General features: G+C 42.4%; 1 long non-coding RNA gene across 1 annotated transcript; it reads left to right on the top strand.

Annotated features, from left to right (window-relative positions):
• The first annotated feature begins 675 nt into the window (after positions 1-675).
• On the top strand, positions 676-16,697 carry LOC147817641 (uncharacterized). The gene is made up of 3 exons (XR_015436192.1): positions 676-746; positions 2,275-2,410; positions 16,350-16,697. It is a non-coding gene; the product is annotated as an uncharacterized LOC147817641 (long non-coding RNA).

The raw sequence follows: 16,697 nt of genomic DNA, 5'->3' as shown, positions 1-16,697 counted from the left end.
CCGCTCCACGCCGTGCAGATCTGACCAGGTGTGCAGGCTGCAGCGCTGCTCTGGTTTCCACCCGACAACAGACATCTGTCAGATCTCCTCCCCGTGGTGTAGGACTCCCGCTCATTCACAAAGGTCAAGCTGCCCTCACAGCGGTAAACAGTGCTTTCACTTTGTGGTTACCACGTGCCCGGTAGAAAGACACCACTCAGCTGTACCGCAGATGTAAAAAGGCAGGTTGGCCGAGCCCTTTGGCGAACGAGTCATGACGACTGAACGGATCAAGAAATTATATTTAAGCCAACATCTACAGCAACTCGTTCACACAGACCAGATGTTTTACTTCATGCATTTGTTCTGTAGCTTTAAAACTAATAAAATGGCTTGAAACAGAAATTACAAAGTAAATGATGTTGCAATTACGTTCTTCATCCTTGACCAGTACCGTTCCTCTCGTTAATGCATGTGTATCCTTTGGGATTTCTCATTTTTGTGTTGCAGGTGCATCACTGCAGTGTATGCACTGTGTGCAATGACTGATGCGCGCAAGTGCTTTTTGCAAATAATTTAACTTTCTGGGTGGGGCAGGTGTTTGATGCTGCACACCACAAAACATTGCACTTAAGCCTGCACTTGTTTTTCTAACCTGTGCTTATGAAAATGTGTGAATTCCTTTTGCCTGCAGCGCTCAGGACATCGTGCAGGTTGCTTTCTGAGGTGGAGTGAAGTGATGGAATTAACATTGATAATGAACGACTGTGAGTCATTTTTTTGTTTTTTAAAGGTTGCATGTTGGTAATGTTAATTAATGGCTCTTCATTACTTAGTCTTTGAATAAGCTCAGACAAACCCATGTTGATCTTTGAGAGACTGTGGGAACCTTTTTAAAAAAGTGAAAAACAGGTTTCCCTCAGGATCTTTGTATATCTTGTGTTAGATAAGCCGATATCAGCCTGTAATCTGACCAGAATGTAAGGCTACCTATCTTTCCTGACCTCTTAATGTGTAGAGGCCAGTAAACACTCGGCATTATCAGGTCAAAGTTTCCTGTTTTTTCTCCCATCTGATGTATTTCCTCTGTGCCCATCATGTTTGGACTTTTTTCACATGGAAACCAGTTTCCTGCAGACAACAGTTAATGTGCTGCATGTTCTTAATTGAGCTGTTTTGTCTCCAAAAAATGAGGCACTATCACTGACCTTGTTTTTCTAAAAAATTCTGTGTGCAACATCTGAAAATAAATTACATTTCAAGTGTCGTAAAAATGCAACCCCGGAGTTTCCCAACTAAAACAGATCTGGCTGCGTTTCCAAAACTCTCCGTTTTTAGGAAACAAAAACTCTGGAGTAGTTTGGACGCCAGGAATAAATGAACAGGAGAAATTTACAATGTAAATGTAGCAAAAGAGATGCTTTTTAAAACTAAAGTGTAGTAGTGTGGCTGCAGCTACAAACGAGAAGTAGCCATAAACGTGTGAATTCATTTTATAAATGTGCAGAACAGAGAGAGACTCTGCACACATGCTTCACTTGGCTGGTTAAAGAAAATATAAATGTTTTCTTTAAAAAAATAAGATACACATCAAAAACAGAACAGAAGAAGAGGGGAATAGACACGAGGAAGAAGCCAAAGCTAACACGGCTAACCGGGCAGTCAGCCAGCTAACAACAACTGAGGGGAAAGTGAACAAAGCTAACACACGACAAAGTTCATTTTAGCTAAACTCACTAGGTGCAGCAGCCTTAAGTGAACTATAGAAATAGTTTTTACATCTGGAAAATATTGATTATTTTAATCAGGCAGGCCCCAAATATCTCAGACATTAAAGGCAGAAAGAAGCTCAGAGACCCGTACCCTCCTCCATGTTTGTTCAGGTTGTCATAAAAACTATTTAAAGGCTCCCACACACTGTGCGATTCTGTCCGTTTTTGGCCATCTCAAACACAACATGTTTTTCTTTTCTTCTCTCTTTTTCTTTCTCTTTTCTTTTTCTTTTTTTTTTGGCCCGACAACTGAGGTAGGTCACGACCTCGTAGTCTGACCAGTCTCACAGTTTGACAGAAAAGGGGAGATACGTCAACCTTTTACTTTTTTGCACGTTGCACAACATGACATTTAATAAACTCAGACGACAGCCGGAAGGGCACTGTGCTTTTTATATGACTCTCTCTCTCTCATATTTCCTTTCATTTCCCAGTGACGCATAAATATGGCAAAAGTTAAAAGTTTGGTAAACACCTCTGCCCCTTTTCTCTCTCTCTCTTTCTGTCTCTGTCATTTTCACAGCGGGAGCCCTCGTGCCTGTTTTCGCCGTGTGGTGTTGAGGCTGCACGAGACGTCTTCCTGGCCCTTGCATGCCTGTCTGATGAAGGAATGGAGACGTTAATAGCATCACTCTGCCGTCGCTGCGCCCCACTCTGAGGTGGGTGTGTCTGGGTTTTTTTTTTCCCACGACTTCACTGTTTACAGTCGTTGCTGTTCTGCTCTGAAGGGTTGTCAGGTTGCATCACAAAGGAAATTTGGCTGTACTCCAAGACTATATGTGGATAATTGATGGATATCTTCCAGTGTTGTTTACTTGTGTAAGATTTACTATGGAGAAGGCTCTGAAACTAAATGAGGAATAGGCTTCTCAGTACTGTGGTTTGAGGGCCTGTTGCTATTAGCTGTAAGTAATTTCCTCTTAAAATGCACATGGTATTTCTGCATCCTCTCAGCCACTATGGTTAACACGAGTGTATTGCACATAAAGAACCTCACACTTTACCGCTTTAGTATCTTTGCATATCTTTGCAACCACCACAATGGTTTAAGTCGTCCCGTTTTACTACATATTATAAATAGGGCAAATTCGAATGAGAAATATAAAATGTCGTATCAAAGGCCAGACTTTTTCTTTCCTGTTTCTATCAGCTGGTTTTAAGTCAAGAGCAGCGGCAGTGTGACGGTAATGGGTGGTTAACCACATAAGGGTTCTCACTTTGCAAAAGATTACAGTAAAACTCTGGAGTCTTAGAATTACCCAGTCTGCACAACACGACTTCAAAAAAAACAAAAGATCTTTCCTCACAGAGGGCCCACATTTAACCTCCTCCACCCACACCTCCTTTTCCTGCCCTCTCGTCTCCTTTAACGTCTCTGCGGCGTGGGGCCGGTCACAAGGGGTTCAACCCATTATGACCAAACAACACAGATCGGCTCTTGGATTTTGGACACTGTCCACTGGGATTTTTTTGTTTTTTGTTTTTTTACAAGTCTACATGAAAGATGAGACAGGAAATGAAAGGAATTGGTAACAGTTCTTGCAATGCATTTTGACAGGAAGTCATTATCTAATAGTTTTGTTCTGACTGTGAAGGTCTGGAATCCCGTGGGTGTCTCTTGACCTGCCAGATTTGTAGCGCTGATCCATTTGATCACAAAAAAATCCCCTCATGACGGAAGCTGGCATCCCGAGCTATTGAGGTTTCTATTTCCTCTGCTCTTTTCATTAGAATATGTAAATGTTTTACCTTCTACAAAGACACCTGGGTTCAGATCTCAGACACAGTAGACAGCAAACACCGCTAATCAGAGGTTTAATCTGCAAATCCTCTTAAAACAATGTGTAAAATTCCTCTTCCCTGCTCTGTGTTTGTTGTTTCACCCAGAGTCACCCTAATAGCAATTAACACTGCACTGTTTCAACAAGTGATACCACCGGCATGCCTCGTGTGTCTAGACGGAGATACAGCTATCTAAATGAGCGCCTGATTTCTTGTAGAGCGGAGAGTGGGATTCCTGAGCCCATTGTTTGGAGGACAGTCCTGAGGCCTTGATGTGGGCTCTGGGAGCAGATAAATGCCTGCAGTGGGATACGTGTTTGCTCATTATGGAAAGCAGATCAGGAAACACATGGCCTCGCTGACCACAGATGAGCCCTCTTCATTTCCTCTGATTGCACAGGAAACAGGGCAGGTACATACCATAAACTGTGCACCATCCCTGAAGACTGACTCTCTTTTTTTTCTCTTTTTATTTTGTTTTGTTGTGGCAGCGACGCTCACAACTTCCACAATTCGTGAGAACTGTTCTGTAATTTGATTCATGGAGTTTTGGGCGCACATGTAGAAGCCACATAGCATGTGAGTGTAAACAGTTTGCAAATCTGCGGCCTGAGGTCAACCCAGGAGCAAGAGCAGCCCTTAAAAAGCTCTTTAACAGTCAGGATACCAGTTTATTTTCAGTTCACGTTGAAACAACAGATTACAATGTGACTGGGAAACTGGCTTTGATTGCTCATTGCTCATCCAGCTCTTGACAAGTCAACTTTGAAACAGTTTGACAAGTTTGATCTTCGTCATCGCGGAGAAAGAGATCGTTATTTTCACTCAGTGAGGGGCACAGAGAAGACGGGCTCAACGAAACAGGAAGCGGTTTATTCCCTCACATTCAGCTGTGTGACCTGTGCTATTTCTGTCACTGTTTGTTGTCTCAGCCCCTAAAGGTCAGGTTGGCTGACAGCTACAAAGCCTGAGCTGGTCCTGCTACCACTTTAACCCGCCTCCAGTTGAGTGAAGCAGTTTTAAGGTTTATTTTTAACTTACGGCACCGATCTATGGATGGCAAAACCAGTTCTGCTGGTCACACAACAGTTTGGTCCAAACTATTGTGACATTTTATGTTTGACACTACAAACAGTCCTACTGCCTTTTTGTGATCCCCTGACTTTCCCTCTAACGCCACCATGAGACTGACTTTTTTGTATTTTTTTCTGAAAGAGCTCAATAACTTTTATATTGTATGAATCGCCATCAAATTTGGTAAAAATATTAATGGTGCCCTGATGATGAATCAGTCTTAATTGTCCTTTGGTTTATGGCCAAATAACTGAAAAACGAATGAGCCTCTGCTCTACTTTGTGTTTGGTGCTAATTAGCACGTGCATGATGGTGAACATTAACAGGCTAATTGCTAGCATGGCTGTAAAATCTTAGTCTTGTTATTTTTAGAGCTTCAACCATCAGCTCCATTGTTCGTGATAACACCGTACGCACCAAAGTGATTGCTGAAAGACGCATAGCGTCATGGCCAAACATCGAGGTTAGTCCAATTTATTTGTAAGAGGAAACAGACAAACAGTAAGCTCACTGATTCATTGTAATTACCCCCATTGTACAGACTGACTTCCTGGTTTAACTTTGACTCATAGTGTCATCCTTGCAGTATTTGTGCACATTCATAAAAGGTGATAAGCAGGAAGTGGCCAAGATGCAGCAATGAGAAGCTTTTTCAGGACCAAAGAGAGTAAGATACCATGAGATAATTCATGCTAATAAAAATGTGTCAACTGTTTTGCGACTTTTATAAATATATATATATATATATATATACTCATGTCCGGAGACAGGGTGCAGTTGTTTAAGTTGTATTTCTGCATTTACAATATAGTCTGTGGTGTGAGTGCAAGAATTTTACATGACAAGAAGTTGTGTAACGTGTTAGTTTAAGGGAGGAATAAAGTAAAATATGGTGCAGACACTCGCTCATATCGTCACACTATCAGCAGATCATTAAATAGATATGGGTTTGGCTGTTTTGATAAGCAGAAGAAAGAGATCCCATCTGCAGTCTCACTGTTTCAGTAAAACAGAAAGACCGTGGCTACAGTCTTCAGAAAGAGAAAAAAGTAAAAGGGGGAGTGGAAAAGAGATTGTCTGCCCTTGTACCCATTACCCTTCACATCCCCCACACACAAACACACACGGAGTCCCTTATCGTTACTTGTCATCAAACACTCATATCCTCACATTGTCCCAGAGGAAAGCTGACCTCCCAGCTGCAGATATAAACTCGATCCAACCCTCGTGTTTCCCCCCCCCGCCCCTCCTCCAAGAAAAAAGGAGCCGTGGGGTGACAGGGCAGAAACACTGCACTCGGAGGCAAGTGGACATGAAGGTCCTCCAAATTATCTATAAGTGCCCTGCTCAGCCTTTGCACAGACTATTTTTTTTCCTCAGACTTTGGGATGCAGCTGTGGCCTTGTGTGACATCTGGGGGTCGGTGGAAGGGTTGCGGGGTCAGGGGAAGGGACAGACCGGGGAGGGGGGGGGGTGTTTGGATAGGCGCAGGGCCAGGTCTGGAGAGAACACTCTTCAGTACCATGGAGATGGAACAAGAAACCGAAACTCTTTTCTCTTACTAACAATTCACCTTTCACTTGCTCGGCCTGTCTTTCTTTTCTCTCCTGTCAGTTTCAGCTGCTCGACGTTTACTAGAAAATAAAACATGTTCACACCCGAGGTCTGAGCCCTGAGGAATCCCTCGTCACTGCTCTCATAGCCTTGTCCAACCAAGTCCCATCATCCCTCATCGTGCGTGTCCATGACAAAAATCAACATTTTTTTTAGTAGATATGATCATCTTGAGTAACTTTTAATTATCTCAGTTACGTAAGATCGGAGGTTCAAGATTTTTTTTACTCTTATACACAGCTTTTCACATTCAACATTCATGACAGCTGACACTTAAAGAGCGTGTGTGTGTGTGTTGTGTTATTGTTGATTTTAAATCGTCACTTGAAACAAGGCCTCTCGTTGCCTTTCTATCCTCGTGAGGACATGCAGTCTTCTGGTTTAAAACGGATACCAACACACTGAGCCCTGCTCACTCCTGCAGAGGCCTGTGGTAGCTGTGGGTATGGGGTCAGCTGTCAGCAGTGGCGCACAATCATCTTTCGCAGTAAGCTGTCTCTGCCTTAATGAGGTCATTTCTCATCAACAGCTGATGTATTTACCGCAGATGCAGCTCATTGTTATGACGAGAAAACTCTAAAACGCACATTAGCGCTGCAGTTTTTCTCTTTACTCTCTTTACTCCTGAGAAGTTGATGTTCTGGAGACACGTATATAAATTACTGGCAGCAAAAATATGCATTAAGACGTTTTTCATTTTGAGACTTTCAAAAAACCAGCCATATTCAAAGTGGATTCAACCTGAATTGAATGTTATTAAACACAATTACGTGTATAAATATATATTTTCTCATACAACTGAACCATCTGAGTTTTGGTCAGTTTGCTCACATTTGCATTTTGTAGCTCCACCACTTGGCGTGACAGACGCAGGGCGTTTCAACCATGTATCCATTACTTTTAGTTAACCTTTCCAACAGGTAGACTCAATACTTGAGGTAACTATCTGTCAAACCCCCTGGTGCCCACAGAAGTGGCCCCTGGGGCAGGCGGCAAGTGCCTCTGATTGGCAACCACTGGATATTAAAATCGCATTAGAGGTGACAGGTATGAGCACGCAGGGCCGGAGTAATCCAACATATGCCGTGAACCTGTTTTCTGCCGCTTTTGAAGTAGATACTAAACAGAGCGTGTGATTCCTGATAAGATAAGTCAGCAACTACAAACAGGTCGTGTTTCTTCTCTGGAACACGGCCTCCGCCTCCTCGCTATCGCTTCTTCTGTCTTTTGTCGTAGTTAATCACAGCTCGTGTAAGAAAACTGGCCTCCCATTCTCAGTTTGGTAAATATGGTGATGACGTCCTTGAATAAACTGCACTGGGTTAATAGTGAGTCAAACACTCTGTGTATGGGGAAACAATAAGCTATTGGCACACACGCAGTGAGAAACAGAACAGCGGTCTGGATGGCGTCAAAACCCCGAAGTCTGTGCTCTTATTGGCTCTCTGCAGTTTTCTTTTTCATAAGTGATGTAAGCCTTTCGCCTCGACATGTATTTGTATTCCCATCATCTCCGCTATGATGTTAACAGGCACCATGTTTCCTCCTTAAAAACTGCCCATGAATACCTCCAAGCGCAGCCTCAACGGGCTGCATTACGAGCCGATGCCCGGAGGACGTTATCACAGCATACTGTGGGAAGCTGTGTCTGCACTAACCTCAGCGTCTTGACATTGTAAATCCAGATTACTGACGGTTCAGAAGTCACAGACTGGAGCTACATCATTATTATCACACACAACATCACCAAAAACGACGTGAAGCCCCTCATGAGCTGGTTTGCAAACATTGTGGGCACGAGCAGCATTGGCTGAGGTTTGACCCAGATTAGTTTCTCTGCTTCAGTCACATATCAACTTTCAGCCACATCTTTCATAGTCAGACGACAGACAGTGTGCCATTTGCTCTGTGGTTTGAATCTGAAGGTGGCAAAACTGACACTCAATCTCATGTATATATGTCGCATCTCTTTTTTGTTTGTTTAAGCCATTTCCTTTCTCTTTGTCTGCATGGGAACCCGCTGTTGTACGTGTGCTGTGTGTGTGTGTGTGTGTGTGTGTGTGTGAGGCTGAAAAGTTAATAAACATAGTTTCCCCAGAAGTGTCCCTGCATGCTAGATATCTATCAGAAATGCTAAAATGCACGCTTTGTATACGCTGTCTCTTTGAAAGGATAATACATCATTCTCACAGAGGAACATTCTTATGTGTCATCCTCGTTTTCCTCATCAACTCCTTTAGTGTCTTTCTCCGACCGCCGAGTGCACAGAGCGTTCTTTAGAGTGTTTTCCTCTGGTGTTTCTGGAGAATATTGTAGTGTTTCCTGTGATGTTTGAAAGCTCTGGAGCAGTGGGAGTCTGGGAACTGCTGTGGCAGGAATGTTTGCTCTGACCGTGGGGGTATATGTTTGAATACATTGGATGAAACCAGAGCTGACTTGGTTTTCATCACTTTTTAAAAGTGACAAAAGTGGCCAATAATTTCCAAAAAAGACACATGTCTTTTTATTCTTTTTTTATTGAGAATAATAAGTGGAAAAATGTGATAAATCCTCTGCTCCACTGATCCATACCATTGTATTTCTTTGGATGTTGTCATTATTATTTTTATGCCAACAATAAAAGTATCTGTTTCTTTTAAATGTTGATTATATAGTTAAAATAATTGGCTTTGGTTATAACATGATGCACTGAATGATGTGTGGGTTGAAGGTTCCTTCTTGCCATCAGATATGACACTATTCCTCCCGACACCTATTATACCCTTATAATGATAAAATAAAACATGATTAATTAGTTAGTTAGTTAAAGATTAAACTCAGTTTCCGGTGCATTAACTCAGCATCATGCAAAAGACCCATATGTGTTTTTTTTAACAGTTCACTGTCATATCATTTTTGAATAAAGTTCTTGTGGCTAACGTGTTAGCAAACCATTTGCAAATAAACGTCTGATGATACCAGAATTAAGCTCTCGACCTCCGCTAACTCCTGAGAGAAATATGTGGTTCTTGAGCTCCTGTGCCCTCCATACGTTCACCAGCTAGTCACTAACTCTTTCTTCTGTTGCTGAGCAGATTTTGTGCAGCGGGTTAATCACAGCTGTTTTCTCGGAAATAAGCTCCCCGCTTCTCGAAACTAGGTTGATGAGAGCGGTGAGGCTAAATCAAAACAGTAACGATGCCATAAAACCAAAGCAATCAGCTGAAAGACCAAGCAGAGCCGAGGGGGGGGGACTGATTTAGCCGGAAATAAACACGAGTGACACATTTCACGTTAAACAAAGTCATGTTGTCCATCGGTAAGTAAAAACATTGAGGGGTGCAGATTTAATGGCTTTCTACCCAAGCCAGAATATTCTTTTACTGTGATATTTAACTATGTGTAACTAGATGGCCTCAGTTAAGAGCATATACTTAGTGTCCTGTGGTGAGGCTACCACGCCTGAAGGTGAAAACCCCTCCATTTACCATGGTAATCTATTCTGACTGCAGGGGGTGAATCTGTCCCTCTGAGCTAAATAGAAACCCTGTGGTTTGATGTGCTGATGAGAAGCAGCACTTCACTGGGCACGTTTCAAACCCTTGGTCGTGTACGTTTTTATCATGCAAAGTGATAAAATATCTTTTGTGTTATAACGTCATCCCTCAGATTGACACTATTCTTGCTCGGCGTCAATAGTCATCATTAAAACGATATCTGACGAATACGACAAAAGAGCGTCATTACTACTGTGATTAACTTGCAACAGGTCAACTGCTGCAATGAGGGAGAATTATGACGCAAAGCACAAGGAGAAATTGTCCAGATCACTGTCAGTTCTACCACATGCATTGTTTTGTTCTGTCTGAAGCCGTTCTGGTGCGCTGCCAGTCCTGACTCTGTGGTTTCTGGTTCCCGCCCACTCAAAGTCTCTCAGCGTCCGTCTTAAAAAACAAAAAGAATCGGAAACTCTGGTAGTCTGAACCGTTTTTTTTTTTTGTTCTGCTGGGGGAATCAGACCGCCAAGTGCAGACAGCGGGACCGCAGCATTGTTTGCCAGTCATTGTGCTGCATAGCGTCTCTACTGTCCCGCGTTGTTTTGCTCTCTTTAAAGTTTAATGAACCCAGACCTCAGACTTTCAGCAGGACGGTGTCCACTGTGTGCATTCCACTGCAGATTTTATTGTTGTTTTTTTTTCCCCTTCTCCCCGGTTCAGATGGTTCACCTTCCTTCACAGGGGCGACCCGGCTTAAACAAGGCCCTGGGCTGTTTGTTTTACGGTGGTGCCTTCCTTTCAGGGTTTCTGAATGCTGTGGGTGGGAAACAGGGAGGGAGAGACAGTGGGGGGAAAAAAAAAAGAGCCAGAGGAAGAGGGGAAAAAAAAAGATGGTATAAAAGTGAAGGGAAGTGAGGATGCCAAAAAAAGCTTTCAAGACATATTACTTGTGTCACCGCTTGGCTTCTCTTTATCTCTTTAATTTATCTGCTGAAGTTAAAGGGAAATGAGCCCAAATCCCTAAAAGTTTTGCCTGCCTTGACCCTGACTCGGTGTCACCAGTTCATCAGTTTTTGATGACTTCAGTGAGTCCAGATGGAGGACGGTGATGAGTCCGTGTTAACTGTCTGTGTGACAGCGAGGAGGAGGAGGAGGAGGAGAGAGAGCGGAGGATCCAGCTCCGAGGCCCAGGGCATCGATAAGCTCGACTTTATGAGCTGCGTGGAGTTTCTGCCGGGGGCCCTGGAGGCCTGGAGGGGGGGGGGGGCCCCGTGAACTCCAAAGTGCCTCTGCGGACACTTGAGAGGGTTGTGTATGAAACGGGTGCCTCCCTCTCCCGTGGTTGTGCGTGGGAGGGAGGTCACGGACCCACCCTCCCTATTGAGAGCACGGGCTGATGAGGGGAAAATAACAGGGTGAACTGGCCCAAAGGGAACACTGCAGTGCCACCCTCTAATCACAGTCTCCTCACTCACATGTGCACAAAATGAAGTGTACTGTGCAGGCTCATACAATGAAACACACTGACACATGTACAGCACATACATATTCCCTCAAAACTCTCGAGCTCTGGTCACACCAGCTTTTTAACAGTGAGATTCATTCATTATTTTCATTTATTTATTTTTGCACAATTTAAAATGACAAATAAAACAAATAAAAAACCCAGTTTATTTAAAGCCTTCACCCAAGTATGTAGAAGTATCACAAAATTAAATACAAAATAAAATATACAAGAAAATAATGTGACTACATAAAAATGATGAGAAACTAATAGATTCAAAATATATACAATATAATTAGCAACAATAATAACACTAATATCAATTAATTCCAATAGAGCGGTCACAATTAGTGGGTTCACTCTCAGGGGTGAAGTAAATTTGGAGGAGGAAGTTGTTGTAGCTTATTACCTGAGTTGCACCATCAATCTTTATTTAATCTTCTCTGTCAGTGTTTAAACTGCTCCACATAAGAGGAATGGTTTGCAGGCAGTTATGAAACAGGAGTCACCAGTGTAAATAAGCTTTATGAATAAACTATGTGAACTTGTTTTATGTTAGCAATTAAGCTAACAAGCTTGCTGACTGACAGTTGAACTCTGTCCCATTTCAAGGGGCTGCATCCAGAGGCCGCAACGGGTGGATCCTTCGTGGCCCAACCTATCCCAAGATTCATAGCGTGACGTAATGAAAATAATATGGCAGCGAAGAATACTGACAGGGAGCCCGGTGTTTACACTTTTAAATGTAAGTATTGGCTTTCAGCTCAGCTAAACAGCTGACGGCGCAACTGTTAAAAAGAAAAGTGCCTTAAAACCTCAAGTTTTTGTTTTAAAAAACAAAGTTACATCTTGTAAAGGTTGCTAGGCGACAGATTGTCTAATTTCAGTTCGGCCCTCGTGGTTTATGACGACTACAAAGGCTCCTGAACAGCTTTAGTGACCAAGTACACCAGCTAGCCTGCAGTTAGCCACCTTGTTAGCTGTTTCCTCTCCAAGCTATTGCTGCTAATTCGTTAGCGCAGAGAGCTTTTCCCCCTCTTCAGTAACACTCAGACGACAGGTAGACCTGAGTGCAAATGCCAGGGAGGAGTGAACGGCAAAGTACAGAGAAAATACAAAGAGGCTCACGAGCTATTTTAACTGATTAGTTATCAATCAGGTGGCTAGCATGTTAGCATTTAGCTCACTGAACTACAGTAGCTGCAGAGTCGTCAATACATCACCAAGCGTATTTCGCCATGCCACTTTTAACACTCATTAACACACACACACACACACACTCTCACACTCACACACACACACTCACACACACACACACACACACACACACACTGAGGGAAGACAGAGCGCGGACCTTGAGATAGACCACATTCGATTGAAACATCACTTACATGTCACTGAGCTGTGGTCAGAGAATATATTTTGCATTGACATAGGTGATTTATAGCTACTCATACTTCAAACAGATTTGGTTTATTTGAACTTGTAGCCTGTTTTACTTCCCTTTCACATGACTCCTCTCATAAAGTCAGAGGCTTAAAAAGACCACGGCTTTTCCCAAAGTTGCACAAAAGAAAGAATTCAGTGGAAAAGATCCCGTATAGCTGGTGCAGCGTGTGAGGGATTTTTGTATCGTGTGATTGAGGCTTTGCTGCCAAGCAGTGTGTGTACGGTTGCATGTGTTTGGTGTATGTGTATGTGTTTGTATGTGTGTGTGTGTGTGTGTGTTTAAAAGAGTGTATGTCTTGAGGACAGATGAAATAGAGTTGGCTTTGTTTGAACAGCGTAGCTTGGATTGATTTGTGACTTTCTCTGCTTACAGCTGAGAGCTGGCTGGTTAAATCCATTTCAGTCCGTGACCACTTGAACGTGCCGGACAGCCTCGCACACTGAGGGCCTCGTCATCTCCTTTAAGATGATTTATTGCCGCTCAGGTCCTATCCGACATCTTTATTGTCAACATTTGTTCCAAATGTTAACATGAACATTTTCTCTTTTTTTTGTTTTTACTCTCAAGGTGATAAACTTCCAAAAGATATCATCATGAAGTCGGTGGCAAAATCACTTCAGTGTTTGCGTGCTGGTGTGTGTGTGTGTGTGTGTGTGTGTGTGTGATCGGATCAGATGAGAGTGAGGTCCACACTGTCTGCAGGAATTCTCTGAACCATGGGGAAGATTTATGGGTACCAGTGGTGCAGGGGGATGATGGCTCCACTCAATGTCTTCATTGTGCTGTGAACACGTGTGCTGAGGTATTGGGTGAAGGAGGTATACGGGGCGATACTCAATCCCTTCTCTAAAGGGATTAAAAGGGCACTGCAGACACATGCGCACGAAAGCCTGCAGAGCATGTAAAACATGCAAACACAATAAAATACCTTCACACATCTGAAATAAAAGCTTCTCTCTGCTCTCTGAATATTAGGCTTCAGGATTTCAGCATCCTCTGAGTTAAACAGTATTGGTCCTATAACAGTTTAACACCTTTTATGTGACTCTGTTTTGGCCAAAATCCAGGACCAGATAGTTTTAATGTGACATTTTAGCACCGTTGTGGTTGTGCTTCCATCATCATTAACAACACTGTTTTTTATATTCTTTTATTGCCCTTTTATTTATTATATTGCCCCTAATTTTTGCTGCTATTACCTGTATATTTGATTTTATTTTCTTCTGTAAAGCACTTAGAGCTGTAATTATGTATGAAAGGTGCTATACAAATAACGTTTAATATTATTATTATTATTATTATTATCACAGAGCCACATCAAGACTGAGAGAAAATGGTTTGTGCTCTGAGATTAAAACATGTCTGTGGATGTCAAGATGTCTCATTAGATAAATAAATCTTGTACATTACCTCTGTACAAGATTTGACTTTGACTTCTACAACATGTCACCTACTCTTTCCTTTTTGATGCTCTAAGTGTAACACTGTCAAGTGAAGCCAAAAACAACAGAGATTTTATCATAAAAAAGTAGAAACCAGTTCGACTGCCAGAAGGTTTTACATATTGGAAGGCAAAGACAAAAAAAAAAAAGAGGTTTTCTCTTTCATTCCTGTTTTTCTTGGCTCATCAGTCAGTTGGACAGGCAACAATAAGCTTGGACACCGGAGCCTTTGGGAAAAGCTCTACTCATAATTGACATATCTTTAGTCATTTTCAAAGCCAACTTCACCGTTTTTCCCACACACACAAATAAATGAAACTCTTTCTGTCTCTAAAGCCTAAAGTTAATAATCTGCTATAGTTAATTATAAATCATTTCCTCACCAGCTGAAGACAGTTGCAAATGTTCCTGAGGTATCCTGTAAACAATGATGAATTATTATACCAACTTTCAGAGCTTGTCAGAACCTGTGTGCCTTTTGTTACTCGTTTCTTTTGAGCTCCCAATGTCAGAATGAAAAGGTGGATACACCTACTGGTTTCAGTTGCAGAGGAGAAGCAAAGTAAGTGGAGGATGTTGAATGAATTCTAAAGGTCTCAACATTTTCATTAATTCAGATGTTAACAGCTGTCAACCACACACACAGATTCGTGTGTGTGTTTATGTGTGCCTACGTGAGTGGATGCATGGCCACATTCGGGTTCAAGTTAGGGGGCTGAGTGGGCAGGTGACCTGGATTTCCCATCATAGAACACATCTCATCCCCAGGAAGGAGAAAAGGGAAGCTGCTGCGGGCTCGTCAGCATAGATACCCATCACTGATCATCATCACGGTGACACGCTGTAACCACCCCGCACACACACATCAAGTGACTTGTTGGCTAACGCACTTGGCCACCTGTGGTGAAAGTTCACATGCTTGTTTTCCACTTTCATAAATAATGTCGCAACAAATTCATGTGCTTAAAAAAAACAAAACAATGACGGGTTGAAAAGTTAAAGAAAAGTCATTTACCTGAGTGTCATGTCAGCCAAACGTCTCCCCTGAGAAGAAATGATCCAATCAGAGGTTAGTGAGCACGGCAGCATATTGATCTTCCATCATCCAAACTCAGCCTCTCTGATACTCCCCCCCCCCCCCCCCCCCCCAAATACAAGCACAGAATTTAAGGAATGGATTAAACAGTGTGTTTTTCTGCTCTAACATAAGCAGCAAATGTTAGCATGTCAGGCTAACTAGCTTACTTCCAAGGCCAAACTTCCAATTTCAAACATACATTTTAAAAAGCCCCATTCACGATTATCATTTAACACCAGCCAAACATTATTTCGCTAATTTATGTAACTTTACATTACGTTACGGTACTGTTAAAAATACAAACAATAAAGCATAAATCTAATCTGTCTTTTCCAATTACGTACGTAGCTCCAGCAGCTAAACAGGTCTAACAGTCAGTTTGATTTGACATTTTTCCTTATCATACTTATAATACTAAGACTAACTAGCTCTACATCATTCATTTTAAAAGGATCCAGCTGGAAACATTATAAATATAGCGGCCAGCTCATGAAGCTAAGGCTAGCTTAATTAGCTGATGTTAGCTAGCTATTGCTGATAAATTCTGCTAGCAACAGTTGTCACCCAGCAAAACTGACAGTCTCTGGCTGCATATAATTAGACTGCTTTTGTGTCATCCAAGAATTAATATTGATAGGCAAAGAAATAGTAACTTAGCAAATGGTCAATTGCTTTGTGGGCTTTGATATTACATGTTGCATGTTTAAACCAAAGTGACTTTAATTGAAGCTTTTTCTATTGAGTAAATCTTCCAGAGGAGCTGTTTCCCTTCTGTGAGAACATTGTACAGTTGCTTACATTAGTCTTTCAGCAAGATGCCATTAAACTCAACAATTGATCTTGAGCAACATGGGCCAGTCTGCATGAGTTACATGTTGAATTGTCCGTGTGATGTGCACATCCTGCCGCGAAAGATAACTTTGGTGCAGTGCCGTACGTCTGGGCTCGTGTGAACGTGCCAGAGAGCAGAATGAAAAAATGGAAGCAGCTGCCGTGTGTCATCCTGCACTGCCTACACATTTCTAGAGAAAACAATCTGTGACTCGAACAAAAATACATGCTCAAGACATTAGCTGTGTAACCAGGAACCAGGGGAGAGGGCACAGCTTTAACCACAAATGAAACAAATATAAACTCTATATGTGTCTAAATCAATCCACTCTCTTCCTGTGTTTCAGTGGCTGTTTGAGGATGTCAGAAAGGTCCTGGGGCGGCAGCAGCAGAGTTTGGGACCAGGTGGGTTTGCTAATGGCATGCCAGTGGAGGAATCTGTGTCTGTCAGCGTTGAACTTGTCCGGTGGGAATCACCTCTGGAATGTGTTTAGCATCACAGCTGAGGGTGTCGGGGGTCAGGTGGCTGAGCGGGACTGGTGTGTGTTGGTGTGTCTGTGTGTGTGTAAAACCATGTCTGCATGATTTATCCCGCAGGAAGCACCATGAATCACTCTGTGTGGAACATGCAGACTGAGCATTTCTACGATTGTTGGAGTTGATTTTAGATATAAATACATAAATATGATTAAAAT

Source organism: Seriola lalandi, unplaced genomic scaffold (assembly GCF_002814215.2).
Source record: "Seriola lalandi dorsalis isolate HSWRI2012SDOR001 ecotype SW California unplaced genomic scaffold, Sedor1 jcf7180002054926, whole genome shotgun sequence".
Lineage (NCBI taxonomy): Eukaryota > Metazoa > Chordata > Actinopteri > Carangiformes > Carangidae > Seriola > Seriola lalandi.
Note: the sequence above shows the minus strand (reverse complement) of the source record. Positions and strands in the feature narration are given on the sequence as shown.